The 19,663-nt window shown below is 46.3% G+C and overlaps 1 long non-coding RNA gene across 1 annotated transcript in view; it reads left to right on the top strand.

Annotated features, from left to right (window-relative positions):
* The window catches only part of LOC143925334 (uncharacterized), a 36,539-nt gene extending 17,712 nt beyond the window's left edge, over positions 1 to 18,827 (top strand). Inside the window, exon 2 of the long non-coding RNA XR_013261947.1 lies at positions 18,416 to 18,827. This is a non-coding gene — a long non-coding RNA (uncharacterized LOC143925334). The remainder of the gene's footprint in view (positions 1 to 18,415) is intronic.
* Positions 18,828 to 19,663: the final 836 nt, after the last annotated feature.

Here is a 19,663-nt window from a genome sequence, read left to right as displayed (position 1 = left end):
GGATCCCGAGAAGCTTTTTTAATAAATTAAATTCGCTGGCGTTGAATTTCTTGTGGAACAAAAAGAGGGCTAGGACCAAATTCACGCTGTTGACGACACCCAAAGATAAGGGAGGGATGGGCCTACCAAATTTCAAGAACTACCAGATAGCGGCTCACCTGACCAGAATAGTTGACTGGCATTGCCACAGAGACAACAAGGACTGGGTACGTTTAGAAGAAAGGATACTAGGACGCAGATTGCACTTTTCTCTTTGGATCCCCTTGACCAAACTGAGGGAGGGGTTCAGCTTAAACCCCCTTACTGAGACTACACTCTCATTACTTCATATAACTATGAAACACTCAGCAGTGACGACCCAGAATAGCCCACTGACTCCGCTAAGGGATAACCCTGACTTCCTGCCGGGAATGGGTAATGTGATCTTCACCGATCAGAAGTCGGACTCCCCGAGAGTGGCAAAAAATTGCTTCACTGGGGGCAGACTGAAAGACCTAACTGTTCTTAGGAGAGACTGGGGAATACCCAACCTTCCTCTTTGGACATATTTCCAACTCAGGAGCTATGTTACCTCCTCACGACACAAGGGGGAATTTACAAGACCATTGACAGACTTTGAGGAGGTATGTGCGTCTGGCGAGAAACAGGTTAAAACCACCTCGATGGCCTATTCATGGCTACAAAACCTTTCCAAGCTCCCTGGGGATGACTCTAAGAATAAGTGGTCTCGAGAGCTCGGTAGACAGATTACGGACTCACAATGGGGGAACGCTTGTGCACTGGCGCACCGATGCTCGGTTAACACCAACACGCAAGAGTTGGGTTACAAACTACTGATCAGGTGGTATCATACACCAGACAGGCTTCATAGGTGGTTTCCTCAGGTGCCAGAACACTGCTGGAGGTGCCTAAGCAAAGTAGGGACACTAACACACATCTGGTGGAGTTGCCCAAAACTAACACCTTTTTGGGACGCAGTGAGGTCCATAATTAAGCAAATCACGGACACCTCCACCACGTTACATGCAGCTTGTTGCCTCCTACACATTACCGATACCCCACGGAAGAGATATAAAAATTCTCTTCTCAAGCATCTTTTAAATGCAGCAAAAGCATTGGTGCCGCTGCACTGGCGTTCTCCCAGAGTCCCCACAGTATCAGAATGGCTGAAAAAAGTGACAGACCTGTATATAATGGAAGAAACAGTAGCACAGGCTCATGAGAATGTGGATCTATTTCATGCTATATGGACTCCCTGGATTGTGTTCAGATACTCCAGGCAGTTCACTGAGCTGCTTCAGGTTCACTAAGTCGTCCTTTGTTCTCTTCATTTTTGCTTAGCAGATTACCCTGCATCCTTTTCATTCCATATCATTCTTTCTTCCTTTTCCTTCTGTCCTTCTATCTTCTTCTCATACTACTCTCCTTCTACCTTTATTACCTTTTCTGATTATAGAAGTGGTCAGACCTATTCTGGCTACATAGTTTATTATACCACATGGTGCAATTAGACCGGATCTTTCTAAAGTTAAGCCTTGATGATGGCATATGGTTTTGGTTTGCTCAACATGCTCTAACTGTCAATGTAATAAAACTGAAGCGAACCGAGTGCGTATGGACAGAGAGATCCGTGGTAAAGACAGAATCCCGTTATGTATCATATGTATCTCTTAGTAGAAATGTTATAAACCGTGCCGTTGTACTCCTGTTTCGTGTTTTGTAAGATACATGTTTCTATTTCACAATAAAAGCTTTTGATGTGAAAAAAAAAAGTTGCAGTAAGCCCAACACTCACCTAGGGAAGACCGTCTTAAGAAGGCACATGAGCTGCCATCACAGAGCCTAGTGGGAACCCAGAAAGCCACACTCCATTGGAACACCACAATGGAAGGTCCCAGGAAGGAAGTATTTCTCACAGAAGGGCATCCCAGACCTATATGGCCATGTTCAGCGGCAAGTGAATGTATCTCTGGCACACAGTGTCAGTGCCAAGATACATCTGACAACAGACACATGGTCTAGCAAACACGGGCAGGGAAGGTATATTACTTTTACTGCCCACTGGGTGAACCTTCCGACAGCCGTCAAGCATGTAACCTGTGGCACCCGTGTAGAATTGGTTTTACCGCCACGGATTGCATGCAGGCCCTGCTCTTCTCCTCCTCGTACTCCATCCTCCTCCCTCTCCTCCTCGGCTGACTCCTTCTTTTCTGCTGCTAGCGTCTCTTCCGCTGTGCCACCCAAGCTCCCCAGAACTTATTCGACATGCCAGGTGAGACGTTGCCATGCTGTGCTGCGTCTGTTGTACCTGGAAGCCAAGAGCCACACTGGCCCTGCACTCCTTTCAGCTTTGTGTTCACAGGCAGATCAGTGGCTAACACTGCTCAATTTGACAGTTGGTAAAGTGGTGTGTGACAACGGTGCCAATCTGCTTAGCACATTGAAACAGGGCAAAATTACGCACGTGCCATGCATGACACACGTCTTAAACTTGGTCGTGCGGTGATTCATTGTCAAATAACCTGGGCTCCAGGTCATCTTGCGGCAGGCAAGGAAAATCTCGGCCCATTTCAGAAGATCTTACATGGCCATGGCTCGCCTTGCTAACAGAAGTCTTATTTGCGATTGCCCGACGCGATGGAACTCAACCTTCTATATGCTTGATAGGCTGCTCCAGCAGAAACGTGCAGTTAACGACTACCTGTATGAACTCTGCGGCAGAACAGGTTCTGGGGAGCTGTTTTTTTTTCACCGCGCCAGGCTGCTCATGCGCATTTGATGAGATCACCAAACTGGTCAGTCGCAGCCATGGCGCCATCAGTGACATGGTACCTTATGCCTTCTTTATGGAGCGTGCATTGCATCTTGTCATTGATCAAGCCATGGAGGAGCAGGAGCAGGAAGATGAGGAAGTCGCAATGCTGGATGAATTCCCAGGGGGGGCTACTATCTGAGAAATATCAACAACAGGAGTCTGAAGAGGAGTCAGAGGAGGATGGTGCCGGGGCGGATGAGGAGGAGCAAGAAGATCATGCTTTAAACCTTTCTGGGATCCCTGTTGTTGTGCGTGGATGGGGAGAGGAGAACGAGGAGGACGAAATTATCCTGGATGATGAGCAGGAGCCAGGCAACTACACCGCTTCCAGTTTAGTGGAAATGGGGGCCTTCATGCCTCAGTGTTTTAACAGAGACCCCCGTATAAAAAGCATAAGGGTCAAGGACCAGTACTGGGTGGCAACGTACTTAGACCCCCCGGTACAAACACAAAATGGTGGAAATGTTACCACCGTCACAGAGGGCTGGCAGAATGGAACACTTACAGACCTTGCTTCGACAACTGCTACATTCTGCTTTTGCGTGCGCTGGCAGAGGAGGAATTCCCACTCCCAGAGAAAGAGTTGCGGGTACCAATCCAACAGAGCCTACAAGAAGAGGGCGGTTTGAAGATGTGTTGGTGACTTCGGATATGAGGTCATTCTTTCAGCCGACCCATCGACAGGTGTCATCCGGATCCATCATCAGGGAACGCCTAGACCGTCAGGTGTCCGACTACATCGGGTTAACGGCCGATGTGGACGCTCTGAGGAGTGATGAACCCCTGGACTACTGGGTGGGCAGGCTTGATCTCTGGCCAGAGCTTGCCCAATTTGCAATGGAACTGTTGGCTTGCCCCTCGTCCAGTGTCCTGTCCGAAAGGACGTTCAGCGCAGCAGGGGGGATCGTGACCGTTAAGCGCACTCGCCTAGATCATGATATTGTTGACTACCTGACATTTATAAAAATTAATGAGGCATGGATCTCAAAGGAATTCAACACATGTGACCAGTAGACCATGTATATGCATAACTCTATAAACAATTCATTTAATCGAGCACACAGACCTTTTTTCTACCTTTGGCTCACTTCCTTGTACAAAAAAAGCACACCATACTATATGCCCATACCCTCCTGTTTGAAGAGGTTGAGCGGTGTCATTTTTGGGTCCCGCAGCGAGTTGCTGGTATCAGTGCTCTCTATCTCGGTGCTGGTGTCAGTGCTCTCTCTCTATCTCTGTGCTGGTGTGGTGTCAGTGCTCTCGATCTCGGTGCTGGTGTCAGTGCTATCTATCATGGTGCTGGTGTGGTGTCAGTGCTCTCTATCTCGGTGCTGGTGTGGTCTCAGTGCTCTCTATCACAGTGCTGGTGTGGTGTCAGTGCTCTCTAACTCGGTGCTGGTCTCAGTGCTCTCTACCACGGTGCTGGTGTGGTGTCAGTGCTCTCTATCTCGCTGCTGGTGTGGTCTCAGTGCTCTCTATCACGGTGCTGGTGTGGTCTCAGTGCTCTCTAACTCAGTGCTGGTGTCAGTGCTCTCTATCTCAGTGCTGGTGTCAGTGCACTCTATCATGGTGCTGGTGTGGTGTCAGTGCTCTCTATCTCAGTGTTGGTGTGGTCTCAGTGCTCTCTATCACGGTGCTGGTGTGGTGTCAGTGCTCTCTATCTCAGTGCTGGTGTCAGTGCACTCTATCATGGTGCTGGTGTGGTGTCAGTGCTCTCTAACTCGGTGCTGGTGCCAGTGCTCTCTATGTCGGTGCTGGTGTCAGTGCTCTCTATCTCAGTGCTGGTGTGTAGTGATGGACGAACTTCCGACGGGACGTTTCGTGAACGCGGACCGCGAACGAGGCCGACCGTTCGCGAAACCGAACGTTCACGGCGGGCCCCATTGACTTCAATGGGAGGCGAACTTCGCAAACCTTTAGGTCGAATTTGCAGCCACAAGATAATTATTAGCTGGGCAAACATAGTCCCACCACATGGCCAATGACATAACACATGTATGAGGTGAATTTGGGATCGATAACTACAAGCATTCTTTTTTTATATGGGAAATTGTTCTGACAATTCAGGACTGTGGAGCGCATGAAGGCAGTGGAGGAGAGGGAAGGTCAGGGACCAGGGAAGGCAAAGAAGAGGGTGCAGGAGATGATCACCAGCAGCGTCACATACAGCAATGACACATGCACCGTGATAGAGGCATCTGACAACAGCACCGTGATAGAGGGCACTGACATCAGCAGTGTGACATAAAGCATTAACACCAGCACCGTGACATACAGCATTGACAGCAACACCGTGATAGAGAGCACTGACATCAGAAGCGTGACATTAAGCACTGACATCAGCATCGTGATATACAGCACTGACAGCAGCACCATGATAGAGGGCACTGACATCAGAAGCGTGACATACAGCACTGACATCAGCACCGTGATATACAGCACTGACAGCAGCACCATGATAGAGAGCACTGACATCAGAAGCGTGACATACAGCACTGACAGCAGCACCGTGATAGAGAGCACTGACATCAGCACCGTGATAGAGAGCACTGACATCAGCACCGTGATATACAGCACTGACACCTGCACCGTAAGCAGCCCCAGGAGGAAGTCAGCACAGCACAGGGATGGTGTGATCCCCTCATAATAAGCAGGCCCAGGAGAAAATCAGCACAGCACAGGGATGGTGTGATCCCCTCATAATAAGAACCCCCAGGAGAAAATCAGCACAGCACATGGATGGTGTGATCCCCTCATAATAAGAACCCCCAGGAGAAAATCAGCACAGCACAGGGATGGTGTGATCCCCTCATAATAAGAACCCCCAGGAGAAAATCAGCACAGGACACAGGGATGGTGTGATCCCCTCATAATAAGAACCCCCAGGAGAAAATCAGCACAGGACACAGGGATGGTGTGATCCCCTCATAATAAGAACCCCCAGGAGAAAATCAGCACAGCACAGGGATGGTGTGATCCCCTCATAATAAGAACCCCCAGGAGTAAATCAGCACAGGGATGGTGTGATCCCCTCATAATAAGAACCCCCAGGAGAAAATCAGCACAGCACAGGGATGGTGTGATCCCCTCATAATAAGAACCCCCAGGAGAAAATCAGCACAGGGATGGTGTGATCCCCTCATAATAAGAACCCCCAGGAGAAAATCAGCACAGCACATGGATGGTGTGATCCCCTCATAATAAGAACCCCCAGGAGAAAATCAGCACAGGACACAGGGATGGTGTGATCCCCTCATAATAAGAACCCCCAGGAGAAAATCAGCACAGGACACAGGGATGGTGTGATCCCCTCATAATAAGAACCCCCAGGAGAAAATCAGCACAGCACAGGGATGGTGTGATCCCCTCATAATAAGAACCCCCAGGAGAAAATCAGCACAGGGATGGTGTGATCCCCTCATAATAAGAACCCCCAGGAGAAAATCAGCACAGCACAAAACTCAGTGACAGTGACAAAACTCTTAGTCCCTATACCGATGAAGGACTGCTGCAGTATAGGGCAGCAGTCAAGTATAATATTCTTTCTATATTTGGAAGAAAGAATATTATACGTGTACAAGCCTATTACCATACCACTGATACCAGTCCTGAAAAGAACCTTTGTGGAACTAATAGTAACAGCTACTGTTTAAACTGACCCTCACTGCCTGACACACTGCTTCCTTCCTGTCCCTATACAAACTGGCAAAACAGAGGAGACTGGAACGATAACTGGTTACTCGAATAGGTGTGATCCCCTCATAATAAGAACCCCCAGCACTTTTGTGGACCTGATAGTAACAGCTAATGATGATGATGATGACTAATCTGGCTGTCCCTGCAGCAGACACAGCGCTCTGTCCCTTTCTCTAAACTGACAAAAGACACTCAGGCTGCTGCAACAATCAGTAGCACAGCAAACCTATATACACCTAACACCTATACCAGTCCTGAAAAGAACTTTTGTGTACCAAATAGCTAGCGATTTATCTGTCCCTACTCCACACAGCAACCTTTCCTTATAGTGACAGAAGAAAGAATGTTAAATGGCCGCCGGATCGGGTGTATTTATAGGTTAGGGGGAATGTCCAAGTGTCCATGTGCTGTAATGTCTCAATTGGCTGTCCTGTACCCCATGATGGATGTGTCATCAGGTCAAAGTTCTTTTACACAGTAAAAACACGGAAGTCCGCCGGGCGAACGGCGCCAATAGTCCGCTGAACTTGCGGACCGCGAACAGCCGAAATTCGCCGCAAAACGACCGCCGGGTGAACTGTTCGGCCATCACTAGTTGCGACTTATTATAGCGTTATTATCTACTGTATAGGGATGAGCGAACACCCCCCTGTTCGGTTCGCACCAGAACCTGCGAACAGACCTAAACTTCGTATGAACTTTAGAACCCTATTAAAGTCTATGGGACTCGAACGTTCACAATCTAAAGTGCTCATTTTAAAGGGTAATATGCAAGTTACTGTCTTAAAAAGTGTTTGGGGACCTGGGTCCTGCCCCAGGGGACATGGATCAATGCAAAAAAAAGTTTTAAAAACGGCCGTTTTTTCAGGAGCAGTGATTTTAATAATGATTAAAGTGAAACAATAAAAGTGTAATATTCCACTCACGATTAGATTACCTCTTTCTCTCTCAAAAAGATTTACCTCTCTTAAAATCAGCAACTATTGAACCTCTTATACACTCGGATCACAACCCGATCACACTTACCCTTTCCCTCCCACAGACGAAAACAACCACCAAAATATGGCGCTTAGATCCCACCCTGCTGTCCTCGGAGAGTGACATCAATTACATAAAAACCAGTCTCACTAACTACTTTAGAGAAAATACCGACCCGGAGCTTTCTCCCTTCACTGTATGGGAAGCACATAAATGTGTGATCAGGGGCGAGTTTATGACTCTCAAAGCTATTCGGAAAAAAGCTCACCTAGGGACTATCAATGACTTGATCAGCAAAATTAAGAGACTAGAACTCGCACTCAAACAATCGCATGCCCAGGATACTCTTCTGACCCTTACCAACACTAGAAAACAACTCCTTGAACTGCTTAACTGCAAAACCCGGCGCAAATTTATTCTGACCCAGAAACTCTTCTACGAGCAAGGAAATAAGAGCGGGAGGCTATTGGCTAAGGCTATTCAATCAAAAAAAGCAAGCACCAACGTTCACATTATAAAAGATCACGCGGGTATCCCACACACGTCAACAATAGATATTGCGGCCCAATTTGAAAAATACTATAGAGAGCTTTACCATATACCCGGGCAGCAAGAAATCCTATCAGGCCACAACTCTAAAGAAGCCCTAATTAGAAAATTCTTACAAAAATTTGGCCCTTCTCCTATATCAAATGAGACAGCCATTGACCTGAACAAATCTATAAGAGAGGAGGAACTGAAAAGGGCGATCAAACAACTGAAACCGGGTAAAAGCTCTGGCCCAGATGGTTTGTCAGCCCCGTATTATAATACATTCTCTGATGTACTCACAACTCCGCTCCTTGTAGCCTTCAACTCACTCTCCAACACTCCCACACCACCTACTAATACACTTGAAGCACACAACGGTCATACATAAAGAAGGAAAAGATGCCACTTCAGTTACAAATTACAGGCCAATCTCGCTACTAAACGTGGACTTGAAGCTATTCTCAACAATTTTAGCTAACCGTCTCCTCCCCCTCTTGCCCTCATGGATAGAGAAGGACCAAGTGGGGTTTGTCCCTGGCCGAGAGGCCAGGGACAACACTATTAAAGCAATTAACATTCACCACTGGCTATCTTCCAATAAGATGAAAGGCTTCTTTCTTTCCTTGGACGCAGAGAAGGCGTTTGACAGGCTGGCCTGGGACTACCTGGAGGCGACGTTACGTCACCTGGGCATACCTAACAAAATGTTAAACTATATCTTATCTTTATATTCTTCTCCTACGGCGAGAATTAGAGTCAACGGCCACCTGTCAGACGTCTTCCCCGTCCGGAATGGAACGAGACAGGGGTGCCCTCTATCCCCTGTACTGTTCATCCTCACGCTTGAAACCCTCTTAAATAGCATAAGGGCCAATGATAACATCAAAGGGATCCCCATCGCTGATCACTTCTACAAGTTAGCGGCTTTTGCGGGCGATATATTACTATTCCTTAGAGACGCCCTGACTTCAATTCCCAATCTACTGAAAGAATTCAACCTATTCCATCGTATTTCTAACTTAAAAATCAATTTTTCTAAATCCCATGCCCTTAATATCACCCTCCCGCAAGATGTCGTTGCATTATGTCGAAATAATTTCCCATTTATCTGGAAATATGATTCTATACAGTACCTAGGGATAAAGCTTCCTTCACACCTGTCCGACCTTTATGCAAAAAATTTTGCTCCTCTCGCTCAAGCAATAGCATCAGACTTGCGCAACAGGGACAAATCGCATTTCTCATGGTTCGGCCGCGCAGCTATATTAAAAATGAATGTCCTTCCTCGCGTCCTATACCTACTCCAAACAATACCCATTAGACTCCCACATTCTTTCTTTCAAGTAATGAAGAGGTTAGCCCTACAATTTCTCTGGAATCACAAACGCCCCAGAATAAGTTATACCCAACTTACTAAACCAAAACCAAAGGGGGGCATTGGACTACCAGATCTCACAAAATATTCACAGGCCTGTCATCTATGCAGAGTAGTGGATTGGGCGGTTCATGGTAACACTAAAGACTGGGTGAAACTAGAAGATTCCCTATCAGAGCTCCAGTTCAAAAGCACCCCCTGGATAGCCCCGAACCGTATCCCCAAAACACTGAAAGAACACCCACTTATAAGCGCCACTTTATGCATTTTAGAGAAGCAACCAAACAGGGCAAGATTTCCTCAAACCCAGGACCCCTCACTCCTATAAGGCTCAACCCGGACTTTCAGCCGGGAATGACTAATCACTTCCTCAGGAATAGATGGCCGTTTACTGACATACAAGCTCACCAATTTTTTCAAAGAGGTAAAATACTAGATCGCGACGCAGTACCCAGGACACCCGAAGAAGACCCTATCCCCTATTGGGTTTACTTCCAAATCCAAATCCAGACACTTCCTCCAGAAAACAAATGTAGACTCTTCACTTGGGCGTAAACTCGCCCCATTCGAGAGTCTCTGCTCCCAAACCACGCCACAACAGCATATAATCTCGAACACCTACTCACTACTTTTCTCCTCTATATCACCGAAAGAGGGGACAGCGTGCAGGGCTTGGGAGAGAGACTTACAGATGGAATTAACAGAGGAGAACTGGGAGAGAATATTCTTAATTGCACACAAAGCGTCACTCAATGTCACGACGCAGGAAAATAACTATAAAACAATCTCAAGGTGGTACAGAACACCAGCACTGATCAACAAATACAACAAAGAGATCACAGACAGGTGCTGGAGATGCAACACTGAAATAGGCACATTCCTTCATATTTGGTGGTCATGCCCCAGACTGCAGACTTTTTGGCTGCAAGTCCACAACATCATATCCCAAGTCACGAGTGACCAGTTAGATTACTCGCCTGCGAGATTTCTCCTTCACCACTCTGATACACCTGCCCAAGTCTATAGAAAATCACTTTATATGTACATGCTTAATGCAGCTAAATTATGCGTACCAGCTCACTGGGGTTCCTCGGATACCCCTTCTATATCAGAGTGGATAAAACGCATCGAGAAGATAGCAGAAATGGAAGAACTAATAGACATTACGAAGGATGCCCCACACAAGTTTGCCCGAACATGGGAGAAATGGAACAACTTCCGAACCTCAGAGAGATACAAGCTGATCAAGACATATTCATTGATATCCACATACGTCATTCTGGTAAACATGCAGACAACGTCCCTCTCCCTTCTAGATTATAACAGAAATAGGATTACACCTCTACCTCCACACTGATCGAAATAAAGAGATCCAGACCTGTTGGGCCCATACACCATGGACGGCGGAGACCGGAGAGATAAACATACCCTCTATATCCTTCCCTTCTTCCTCCTTCTTCTTTCACTATAACCCCCCCCCACCCCCTCCCCCTTCCTTCCCTCTCTTTACCTAAACAGACAACACCCCTTTAGGACACAGCTACTCATTTCGAACTCCCAATAGACTATCACAATTAGGACGGTATAACACCTCGTTCACAAACAAGTCCACACACGACGACCGACATGCCTTAGTACAAAACGTTATCGTGCCCCCTAGACATGACAGAAGAGACTCTCACATTGGTCTTCTCCAAAGAGACATGTCAAAGATGTCTAGGTTACTCAAATGGACGGAAGGGTAATTGCAGCAATCTACGCTACAACAGGTTGCCCACCCTTACCAGTGTGTTAGTCAGTTTTGTACCAAATGTTCAGTTCCAATCACAAGATGAAGTTGGATGCCTACTGAGAATGCTCTTTATCAACATAAGCTCTGTTTTGTACTGTACTGTTCACGCACGCATGTTACATATAATGTTGCTGTAACTCTGTTATATTTCTAATAAAAACTTAAATGGAAAAAAAAAAAAAGTGTAATATTCCTTTAAATTTCGTAGCTGGGGGGTATCTATAGTATGCCTGTGAAGGGGCGCATGTTTCTGGTGCTTAGAACTGTCCCTTCACAAAGTATCATTTGTGCAGGAAAAAAAAGTCTTTTAAAATCACTTGCGGCTAAATTGTCGGCTCCCCGTAATACAGAGAACACTCAATGAGTTTTCTCTGTATTAGCCGACAATTCATTCATTCAAAAAAAAAAAAAAAAAAGTGTGGGGGTTCCCCTAAATTCAATTACCAGGCCCTTCAGGTCTGACATGGATATTAAGGGGAACCCCGTGTCAAATTAAAAAAAAAATTGACGTGGGGGTCCCCTAAATATCCATACCAGATCCTTCAGGTCTGATATGGATATTAAGGGGAACCCCGCATCAAATTAAAAAAAAAATTGACGTGGGGTCCCCCTAAAAATCCATACCAGGCCCTTTATCTGAGCACGCAACCTGGCAGGCCTCAGGAAAAGAGGGGGGACGAGAGAGCGGCCCCCCTCCCTCCTGAACCGTACCAGGCCACATACCCTCAATATTGGGAGGATGCTTTGGGGGTCTGTGACCCCTCAAAGCACCTTGTCCCCATGTTGATAAGGACAAGGGCCTTATCCTCACAACCCTGGCCGGCGGTTGTGAGGGTCTGCGGGCATGGGGCTTATCAGAATCTGGAAGCCCCCTTTAACAAGGGGACCCCCAGATCCCGGCCCCCCCTGTTTGAAATGGTAAGGGGGTACAAAAGTACCCCTACCATTTCACAAAGAAAGTGTAAAAATGGTTAAATAAGACAAACACACTTTTGAAAAATTCCTTTATTAAAAATAAAAAAAATAAAAAAAAAGATTCCAGCGGCGGTAATCCACTCTTGCTATCCAGCGACGAATCTCCGGGGTCCAGCGATGGATGATCATATCCAGCGACGGGGGAATCTCTCAGTCCAGCGCTGTCCATACATCCTTCTTCTGTCTCCAGTGTGGAGACACTGCGGAGATCCCAGCGCTGGCGTTTCTTATATAAGGAGGGCGGGGGCCACCCGTCACCTGACCCCGCCCTCTGACGCTGGAGAGGGAAGCCAGGGGTTCCCCAGTGACGTGTGGGTGACCCCGCCCCCTCTGATGTAACGGAAACCTGCGTTACATCAGAGGGGGCGGGGTCACCCACACGTCACTGGGGAACCCCTGGCTTCCCTCTCCAGCGTCAGAGGGGCGGGGTCAGGTGACGGGTGGCCCCGCCCTCCTAATATAAGAAACGTCAGCGCTGGGATCTCTGCAGTGTCTCCGCAGTGGAGACAGAAGACGGATGTATGGACAGCGCTGGACTGAGAGATCCCCCGTCGCTGGATATGATCATCCATCGCTGGACCCCGGAGATCCGTCGCTGGTTTTTAAAACTTTTTTTTGCATTGATCCATGTCCCCTGGGGCAGGACCCGGGTCCCCAAACACTTTTTAGGACAGTAACTTGCATATTACCCTTTAAAATGAGCACTTTAGATTTCTCCCATAGACTTGTATAGGGTGTTCCGGCTTTTCGAATTTGCCGCGAACACCCCAAATTGTTCACTGTTCGCTGAACAGGCGAACAGGCAATGTTCGAGTCGAACATGAGTTCGACTCGAACTCGAAGCTCATCCCTACTACTGTACTAAGGTTGTATTTGAATGTGCTTTTCTACAAATGTCTATGGCGAGGGCTACCATGTGTTATATAATTGTGGAAGCTTTACTATAGTATGCATCAGGCTGCCTTATTTTGTCCTATGCATGTACAGTCTTCATTTTAAATTGTATAAGCAAAGATTTAAACACAGTGGGGGTTATTTACGAAAGGCAAATCCACTTTGCACTGCAAGTGCACTTGGAAGTGCAGTTGCTCTAAATCTAAGCCCCTGTACACACGGTCGGAGATTTCGACAACCAAATCCGTCGGATTTTGTCCGAAACTGTTGCATACACACGGTCGGATTAAGTTGTCGAAAAAATCTGATCTTTCAGAACGTGATGACGTAATTTCGTTACGATGGGACTACATTCAGGCTAGTAGCCAATAGCTTTGATGTAGGAATTTGATCTGAGCATGCGTGGCACTTTGTCCGATCGGAATTCTCTACACATTATCGGAGTATGTCTGATCGGACCAGTTTGTCGGAAAATATTTCCAACAAGTTGGAAAATTGGGTCCGACGGATATTCCGACGGAAACAGTCCGATGCATACCACACACAGTCGGATTATCCGACAAACCGGTCCGATAGGACACATTCCGTCGGAATCTCCGACCGTGTGTACAAGGGCTAAGGGGTAGATCTGAAATGAGTGGAAGGTCTTCTGATTTTATCATCCAATCATGTGCATGTTTTTTCCACAAGGTTGAAAGAGCACAAATGCCTACAATGTCCTTGTATGTTGTAATATTAACAGTCCCTTCATTGGAGACACCTGAACTCTATCCTTTGGTTCAGCTATTGTTTCCCAGCCAGCAGCTTCAGTATGTGTGTAGCTGCTGGCTTTCAATTTTTGCAGTGGTGGGTGGACCTCCGCTTTAAAGCAGGGATGTCCACCGTATGACCCCCTGAAATATGACCGTTGGAAGTATTGTATCCACCCTCTCACACATCCAAATTACAAATCCAATACTGTTTTAGTTTTGTTATGTCAGTTAACTAGTTCCAGACATTGGACATGCTACACATGGCCAAAAATCATTATAGTATAGCAGGACATATGTAGCACATCCAGTCCTTCGGCCCTGATGCCTGGACCCGCCCCATACACACCCACAGACACACTTCCCAGCAGTTCTCATCTCTGGTTAATCAAAGCTAAACTGGCTGTGTACTCAGAGATCCTCTGGAAGTTGTTCAGATGGGAAATAGAAAGATACAAAGTAACATTGTCACTTTTGTAGCTGTTCTGTTTCATTTTGTATCTTTTGTATCTATTCTGTTTAATTTATCTGCAGATCAAAGGAATGAACTTCAATCTGCAGGTTATATCAGTTAAAGCAACCCAACAAGTGAAAAAATATTTTTTTAAAGAAAATATTTTTCTATTTAACTCATTATTATTATGACTCAGTTTTTAGTCGAATTAGCCCTAATTAACTCTACATTCTCCTTTTTTCATGCAACTACCTACCGCTTTTTTCCCCTATTGTTTCTAATTTATTAACCATTAATATTTAAACTTGTTTCCTTTTATTTGTTTGGCAATATTACATTTTTAACATATATTTACACATTTCACATTTCACAAAAAGCACAAAAAAAATAAATAATAATTAGTAAATATTTTTTGCAATGCTTTGTACCAGTATCATAAAGGGGGGGGGGGGGGGGGGGTAAGAAGTTTATTTTTTTGTCACATTTTTCCCACTTGGAGGTCTCAGCTGCAATCAGGGCCGTCTTTAATATTGATTGGACCCGGGGCAAATATTTTCTTGGGGCCCCCCATGCAATTTTCGCTTTCCACCTTCTCTGAGACATACAATAAATAGCAGCTAGACTTGAAATCAGTTTACTGTGTCAAATCAGACAGTGATTGCGATTGGTTGCCAGAGGTTACAGCATATCATTACCGCTTATTGACTGGTTGCTAGAGGTTGCAGCCCACATTCAGGCTCACTGATTAGTTGCTAGAGGTTACAGCACATGATTTCTGTTTGTTGATTGGCTGCTAGAGATTACTGTACAGTAATACCGCTCACTGGTTGCTATAGGTTACAGCACATCTTCTCCTCACTGCGGGGGGGCATGATATACATATGAATGCCATCTTTATTTACATATCAGTGCCACTGGCCTGAGCTACAGTATTTACATATGCATGTCGCTGCTATTTACATATGAAGGCCGGTTATTTACATGTAAACACAGGGTCTGCAGGTGAGTCATCTGTACACAACAATAGGGTAGAGCTGGACAGCATTAGTAGCAGCACTTCACACTGAGATACTGGGACACAGCACAGGACTAAAACCTCAAGGGACAAGGGAATTTACACTGGGAAAGTTGGCAAGTATAAGGCAGCTGCTTTGGGCCCCACAACAATGACAGGGCCCAGGGCACCTGCCCCTTTTGCCCTGCCTTAGGCTCCATTCACACAGGGGCAACACGACTTGTAGGCGACTTGAGTGAGGCAACTTGTACACGACTTGAGTTAAGATCACAGCGCGACTTGGGACGACTTCAACACGACTTGTGATGACTTCAACCTGACTTGGGACGACTTACAAGTCGCCCCAGGCCAGGCGACTTTTGCCGTGGCCAAGCAGAGAATGAGCTCAAGGGGGAACTCCACGCCAAATTTCTGCAAAAAAAATTGGCGTGGGTTCCCCCTCCGAGAGCATACCAGGCCCTTAGGTCTGGTATGGATTCCAAGGGAAACCCCCTACGCCGAAAAAACGGTGTGGGGGTCCCCCCCCGATCCACACCAGACCCTTATCCGAGCACGCTACCCGGCCGGCCAGGAAAGGGGGTGGGGACGAGCGGGCGCCCCCCCCCTCCTGAGCCGTACCAGGCCGCGTGCCCTCAACATGGGGGGGTGCCTTGGGGGAGGGGGGGCGTGCGCCCCCCCACCCCAAAGCACCTTGTCCCCATGTTGATGAGGACAAGGGCCTCTTCCCGACAACCCTGGCCGTTGGTTGTCGGGGTCTGCGGGCGGGGGGCTTATCGGAATCCGCGAGCCCCCTTTAATAAGGGGGCCCCCGGATACCGGCCCCCCACCCTATGTGAATGAGTATGGGGTACAATGTACCCCTACCCATTCACTTGTGAAATAAAGTACAAAAAAAAACACAACACAGGGTTAAAATATTTTATTGCACAGCTCCGGGGGTCTTCCGTCTTCGGGGGTCTTCTCGCCGGACTCCTCCGCTATCTTCTTGTAGCTCTTTTGCTAGCGGAGGAGTCCGGCTTTCTTCCTTGCCGCCGGCCTCTTCTCCCGACTTCGGGGGTCTTGTCCCCCTCTTCGGTTCTTCTGCCGGGCCACCACGCCTTCTTATAGCTCTTTTACAGGCGGCGGCCCGGTCTTCTGTCGCCGCCGTCGCCGCCTTCCGTTCTTCTCCTTCTTCTTCTCCTGGAGATGTTGACTCGACGAGCTCTCCGGCCGGAATGCCAGGGACGTGCTCCGCTGCCACTTATATAGGGACAATGGGGCGGTGTCACATGGGTTGATGTCACATGGGTTGGTCACATTGGTTGATGTCACATGGTAAGGGGGCGGGGTCACCATGTGACATCAACCCATGTGACCAACCCATGTGACATCAACCCATGTGACACCGCCCCATTGTCCCTATATAAGTGGCAGCGGAGCGCGTCCCTGGCATTCCGGCCGGAGAGCTCGTCGAGTCAACATCTCCAGGAGAAGAAGAAGGAGAAGAACGGAAGGCGGCGGCGGCGACGGCGGCGGCGACGGCGGCGACAGAAGACCGGGCCACCGCCTGTAAAAGAGCTCTAAGAAGGCGCGGTGGCCCGGCAGAAGAACCGAAGAGGGGGACAAGACCCCCGAAGTCGGGAGAAGAGGCCGGCGGCGAGGAAGAAAGCCGGACTCCTCCGCTAGCAAAAGAGCTACAAGAAGATAGCGGAGGAGTCCGGCGAGAAGACCCCCGAAGACGGAAGACCCCCGGAGCTGTGCAATAAAATATTTTAACCCTGTGTTGTGTTTTTTTTTGTACTTTATTTCACAGGTGAATGGGTAGGGGTACATTGTACCCCATACTCATTCACATAGGGTGGGGGGCCGGTATCCGGGGGCCCCCTTATTAAAGGGGGCTCGCGGATTCCGATAAGCCCCCCGCCCGCAGACCCCGACAACCAACGGCCAGGGTTGTCGGGAAGAGGCCCTTGTCCTCATCAACATGGGGACAAGGTGCTTTGGGGTGGGGGGGCGCACGCCCCCCCTCCCCCAAGGCACCCCCCCATGTTGAGGGCACGCGGCCTGGTACGGCTCAGGAGGGGGGGGGCGCCCGCTCGTCCCCACCCTCCTTCCTGGCCGGCCGGGTAGCGTGCTCGGATAAGGGTCTGGTGTGGATCTGGGGGGGACCCCCACGCCGTTTTTTCGGCGTAGGGGGTTCCCCTTGGAATCCATACCAGACCTAAGGGCCTGGTATGCTCTCGGAGGGGGAACCCACGCCAAATTTTTTGCAGAAATTTGGCGTGGAGTTCCCTGTTGAGAGCTGATAATTCTGTCAGAGTTGCCTCCGTATAGACGGAGATCCGACTTGGAGGCGATCTCCATTGAAATCAATGGGTACCGGTCGCCTACAAGTCAGATAGAAGTAGTACAGGAACCTTTTCTGAAGTCGGAGCGACTTCAGTAGTGTGCATTAAGACGGCTCTCATTCACTTACATTGCTTTTTAAATGTTGTCCGATCTGAGGCGACTAGGGGCGACCTGAAGTCGGATCAGGAGTTGCCCCTGTGTGAATGGACTCTTAGTGCCCGTTCACACTACCGCGACTTGTCAGGCGACTTAGCCGCCTGACAAGTCGCGCTCCGTTCTGTACTATGGAACCGTTCTAATAGGAGCGACTCAAGTCGCTCCGACTTAGAAAAAGGTTCCTGTACTATTTTCGGGGCGACTTCAGGTGACTTGCATTGACTTCTATACAGAAGTCATTTTGCAAGTCGCCGCTGAAGTCGTGTGCAGGTCGTGTCTGTGAGTCGCGCTGCAAGTCGCGTCGCCCCTGTGTGAACGGGCACTTAAAGATGGCCCTGGCTGCAATATACTTGTTCCTTGTGATCCTCATAAATGAAACAATTGTGACTGAAGATTAAAAATAATAATGCATTTGAAAAAATGCAATATAACAAAGAAAACCTCCAAAAATGTAAACACAAAAAAACATTCATACAGATGCACACAGGACTCCAATAATAACCACAAACTAGGTATGAAAGATGCAAGAGAAGATTGAGAAAATGTGACTATTACCACAGCAGTGAAATGGTTAATTTAGCCATTTATGGAAAAAGATCTGATTACCTTGTGGTTGGTATGTTTTATTTTTTGTTTTTTTGTTTTGTTTTTTCACAGAAATTAATCACCAAGGGTTTAGAGTCCTGTATTCCAACAACGATGTGAAAACCCTTGCTACAGGCATTTCTTTCAAGAAATCAGAAGGCAGAGCTATGAAAAAAATATAATTGTGAGGACAACACATTGGCAAATAATTAAGGCGTTCTTCAATAGACAGAAATGTGCGTCTCTTTTCACAGCAAATTATCATTATAATTTTCACTCCACGGGTCTGAGTGGGTAAATATACCTTCAAGGTGTGTGAAATAATTAATTGTAATTTGTCTCTATGGAACAGAAATGCCTCGTGTGTATTCTACAGCCCATAGTCCCTTTAGTAAACAAGTCCTCATAATTATTGGAGAGATATTATTAGACAAACAACAAAAATATAATTTGGGCAAATAAATAAGAAAGAAAATATAACATATATGAGATGTGGCGTATGATGAAAATAACCCACTGACCATCGCCTTATACTCACACCCCACCCCTATCCAGAATCGTATACTGTAAGCTGCATTTAACACTACTTAATTTGGGTTTTATTAGCTTAAACATTAGTACACTGGGGTAATTATGCCTGTAATTATACCTATGTACATATTGTTTTATGCATATATATATATATATATATATATATATATATATATATATATATATACAGTATATATATATTTATTTATTAAATAGTATTTAAGTATTCCAGGAATTGTTATATTATTTTCTCTTCCGTTATTGTCTTCCTTTTAGCCCTGATGAAGGGAGAATGTTAAGTCCCAAAGGTTTTGATGCAAAAAAATCTTTCATGGACTGTATGAACTAATGTGCTGCTCCCATTTTTAAATAATTTTTGCTTTTTCTATATAAATATATAAATAAAAATATAAAAATATAAATATATATAAAAGAGTACACTGGTACAATTACACTTGTATATACATATAGTTAAAAAAAAAAAAAAAAAATTTATATATATATATATATATATATATATATATATATATATATATATATATATACATATATATATATATAGATAAAAGATGAAAAAATGAGAGCGCCACATTAGTTGTAACGTCCATAAAGATTTTATTTGAGAACCAAATCCAAAGTATTTTAAAGGTTCAACACTCCAAACTTCATCAGGGATAAAAATAAGACAATAAACAAAGAAAAGAAATATATAACAGAAATATATTTATATATATATATATATATATATATATATATATATATATATATATATATATATATTGTACAGGA

Source organism: Lithobates pipiens, unplaced genomic scaffold (genome assembly GCF_037356315.1).
Source record: "Lithobates pipiens isolate NorthernLeopardFrog02 unplaced genomic scaffold, aLitPip1_a1.2 Scaffold_22, whole genome shotgun sequence".
NCBI lineage: Eukaryota > Metazoa > Chordata > Amphibia > Anura > Ranidae > Lithobates > Lithobates pipiens.
This window is presented reverse-complemented; position numbering and strand designations above follow the sequence as displayed.